General features: G+C 39.5%; 1 long non-coding RNA gene across 1 annotated transcript; it reads right to left on the reverse strand.

The window, feature by feature from the left end:
- Nucleotides 1-248: 248 nt before the first annotated feature.
- On the reverse strand, nt 249-2947 carry LOC141493711 (uncharacterized). The gene is made up of 3 exons (XR_012470303.1): nt 2839-2947; nt 479-630; nt 249-375 (listed from the first exon to the last, which is right to left on the reverse strand). It is a non-coding gene; the product is annotated as an uncharacterized LOC141493711 (long non-coding RNA).
- Nucleotides 2948-4492: the final 1545 nt, after the last annotated feature.

Consider the following 4492-nt stretch of genomic DNA (forward strand, 5'->3'; position numbering starts at 1 on the left):
TTCCTTTGCCGAGCCATTCTGACAGGGGTCAAGCCATTGGTAAGAGCTGACCTGATATGGGGAAAATCTAGAACCAAAGCCCCATTCCTACAGGGTTTAAGTAAGAATAGCTGCCATTTATAAGATGCTGGAAAGTTAACAAAGCATTTTGTTTACAATAGCCCTGAGAGGAAGGGAAGTGTAGCTGCCTAGCATCCCCACTTCATATGGATGACAGATTCATTGAAATATTACAGTAATTACCTCATCAAGCTACTCCTGAAAAATCACAGTGGGGGAACTGAGTCTCAAAAAGTTGTGCCTGCGGTGAACACTGGTAAATGAATCCACGTCTTCAGACTGGAAATTCATCCTTCTTTTCATCATTCAAAGAGCCTGGAGTCAGGAAGATAAGATCAAATCCAGACTATTATCTATGTGATAATCTCTGCTTGCCTCAGTTTCCTCAACCATGAAATAAAGATAAAATAGTACCTACCTCTCAGGGTTGGCTGTGAGAATCAAATAAAATAATATTTGTATGACTCATAGCACAATGCCTAGCACATGGTCGCTGCCATATAAAGGTTTATTCTCTCCCCGTTCGGCATACCACACTTGAGTCTCTCTTGTCAGCTTCCATTTTGTCATCTATAAAATGGTGACAGTATAAAGGATTGTTATGAGAATCCAGGGAGAAAGTGTTTATGAAGTCATTTCAAAGACTCTGGACTAAGGCGATATGGAAGATGGCCATTTCAGTGGAACTATTCAGGGTCAGAACCCTTCTTACTCCAGAATTACCTTTTTCGAGGTCTGCTGGATGAAACAAATCCCTTCTTGCTCACTCAAATTGCTTCTGTCTATTGATCATGATCAAACTAATGACTGTGAAAATGATAGTGATACTGGATGATAATGAATTATATTTGAAATGAATGATCAACCAGTTCCTCTACCCTCACTTCTCTCTCTTCCTTTATTTTTCCTTAGACTTCAGGTCCTTTGAAACAAAAAAAAAAAAAGAAAAAACCTGAGTAGTGGGCAGATTGCATCTCTCACTAGACCTTTAAATGAGCTCCCAACACCTCAATTTCAAAGGTTCCCACCCAGAGTCCAGGACTGATGAGATCTCGTCATATAAGAGGTTTACTCTGGGGTTAATGTGGCATTTTTAGTGACAGAGGACATTTACAATGGGCCGGAGGCTTTTGCACAAAGCACCTTATCATTTTTATTGCCTCTCTTAAAAGAAATATTTGCACAACATTTTTATTTTATTAATAGATATATTTTTTCTTGCAGCCAGAAAGGATTATTTGCCGACACTAAAGTATTTATTTTTCCCACCACCTTCAAAGAGTTGGCCTATGGTTTGGAATTCACTTTCCCTATCAGGAAGGTACAATTGAGAAAATTCCTCAAATGGAACTGTTGAAAATCAACACTCTGACCGGGTTGGGGAGCTTGTTTTTAGTGTTGTCAGTAACGTTAACGTCTTTGTCTTGCCAGAGGAAAAAGGGCACACGTTGACCTTTTGATACATTACTATCTTTCCTTTTGAAAGACCTGGGGAGGTCCCTATAAACCAAGAGGTGGGAAAGCAGATACTGGAAGACCCTGGCAGAAAAATCTCCTGAGTTGATGTGAAGATAAGGCAAATCAGAATGAATTGAAAAGCCAAGCATGTTACTGTTAAATTAGACTTTTAAATATGCTATTGCTATCAGAGGGGCTTAAGTGCAATTGTCTCCTTGAATTTGGCAGGGAAATCATTAATCATTTGATGTTAAATTTATACAGATTGTTGAATAAATGAGTGCTCATGGCAACGAACCAGAGAGATGGGACTGGAGAAGTGTTGGGGGGGGGGGGGGAAGAAAAGGGGGAAGGAGAGGCTGGATTTTCTTTGCAATCCATACAGAAAAACTAATCTGGTAGCTGTGTGTATTTCAAGACCAAGTCCCTTGGATTCTTGCCTACCTCAAAAGTAAGTACTTTGTATAAGCTAAAAAAAGATGTGCCAGGCCGAAAGACAGAGACTATCTTGGTATTAAATGGTTTTTAATAGATGCGAACGTAAGGCAGATAGGAGTGTTGCATAACTTTAGAGCTTATGTTATCCTCTTCTTTGTCATTTGTCGAACTGCCAGCTTTCCCCTTGTCATCACTGGTCACTGGTCAAGGCAATCTAGACAGAACTGTGCTCTGGGAGGAAGGCATTTTTTTTTCTTTATTGGGACCTAGTCAATGGGACTTTTTAAATGTCAATAATCCATGTGGTCCCCAGGTGAAATGCCTACCCCACTCCTTTCTCCTCCCCCCCCTCACTTCTACTCACCCTGTTGTTTCCATCATCATAACAAGAACACATTTAGAAAGACTTTTAAACACTGAGTAGGGTTCTCTTATGCTTGTTAGTCAAAGAAAAAGGGGTGGGGGGAGGTCACCTGGGAAGACTGACCAGCTGCTGGAGCCTGGAACCAATATTCCAGAGATGTTGAACATCAGAGCATTTTAAAGTTCGACATTTTTGTATACCTTCAATTATTTAGCCACCTAGTACAATTCCGGGCCATTAGAAATAGTGGTATAAACCTTTAACGTCACCTGAGCCTGTAACTCTAGACCTGCCTTGATTTATGACTTCCATGTGTGAATACTCTGTGGCCCATAAACATTTGAACATTGCATGGTGGTCATCCTTCTTTTCACTGCTAATAAATCTGTCTTTCCTTTGTGTGTCTGTCCGTCTATCTATCTATCTTTAAGAGACTCTGACTATTTTTTTCCAAACCAGGACAAATATTCATTGCTTCAGATTTTATAGGGGCCAAGTAGATCCCACATCAACCCTACCACTCATTTATGGGGAATTTCTTATCTTCATCTCTTTCTTTCCATTTTCAATGGCACCCCTCCAATTGCACAGCCACAGCTTTTCATTGGAGAAGGTTGCTTTCTCCACCTGTAGCATCTACCTCTTTAATGTTTCCTATAAGAAGATAGGAAATGGAGAATAGTATGGATCTGTGATGTCATTGACACAGAGAACTCTCAGTGAGGAAACTCCCTTTCCCAATATAGAATCTCTACCACTCTGCCATGTATAGTCATTCTGAGTTGTTAGGGGGAGGGGAAGGGAGAGGTCTTGAAACAATAAGTTTGACTTATTCAAGTCACATAGTTTATGCATATCAGAATGGGGACTTGAACTCAGGACTTTCTAACTCCCAGGCTACTTGCAAATTATGTTATGCCACCTCTCTTCCAAATTAATCTTCCTTTTTTAAAAAAGGAACAATTTTTAAAAAATCTATTTTCATCTTGCTACTTCATTTGGTCCTACTAAAAATATCTGGTATAGCACTCTCATGTAATTGAGAATCAACAATATCAGTTTGAAACAACACAAAAGGAAAAAACAAAACCTAATGTCTGCTAGATTGTGTCTGCAATCAGGATGGATGATCACTTATGAGAAATATTCTGAAAGAGATTTCTATTTGGGTACAAATCAGACTGGATAGTCTCTGAGGGCCCTTTCAACTCTGTCATTCTGTGATTTTTGTTACACTATGGAATCCAAACTCTTCTGGATTTATGTGTCTACATAATTGAGTTTCACAAGTAAGAATTTCAGCAGTATTGAGGAAAAACTAAGATTTGTAGCCCAATTAAAAGAGCTTTGTCCCCTGCACAGAGAGGAATGTGTTAAACAAGAACCATATTTTGACCCAGTCTCACCTGGAAAATTTGGGGCTGCATTCATTTTTGTGAGTGGCAGCCCACCTTTGTGCATATAAATTGGGTAATTACACAAGCAATTTGGAATGGATTCATTCTGATTTGGCCCCTGTAAATAACATGGGGCAGCCAAGAAGACCAATGGAAATTACAGTCCTTAATATTTGAAAGCTGCACTTCCTAGGTAGTTTAAAGACGTAGAGGTTTCCAGACGTCCAACAAGAACAAGAGAAAGCTGGCACCTAACTATTTTGTTCCTACCTTATTTTCTATTTAAAGATAATGATGTGGTACAGAACAGTTGAAACACAAAAATTACATATTTGGTCACCTCATCTCATCCTCCAGCTGAGCAACAACTGCCATAAAATTACCATACTCTTGCCGGACATAATTTGTTACAAGCTGACAGGATGAAAGGTCTCATCTGCTCGTGGCTCTATGGAGGCACTCATGTCAGAGGGAGTTCTGTCTCCTCTCGTCTTTGGCAGAATATGGATGACAAATAAGCTAGGATAAGATTTCCTTCTGCTGGATGGAAGGGACTGCAATAATCTAAGCAAAAAATGTCTAAGTGGGATGACTTTGCACAAGCTTTTTTCTTCCTCTGTTAAATGAACTAGTTGAAGCTATGTGGTTCTCCAAAGCTTATTCCTTCTGGTCTAGTTGGTTTAGTTTCACACTATTTGGGTCATCTTTCATACTCAAATAGAAATGGGGGGCCAATAATACATACAAAAGGATCCTAGAGAGCTGAATATTGACC

Source organism: Macrotis lagotis, chromosome 7 (assembly GCF_037893015.1).
Source record: "Macrotis lagotis isolate mMagLag1 chromosome 7, bilby.v1.9.chrom.fasta, whole genome shotgun sequence".
Lineage (NCBI taxonomy): Eukaryota > Metazoa > Chordata > Mammalia > Peramelemorphia > Peramelidae > Macrotis > Macrotis lagotis.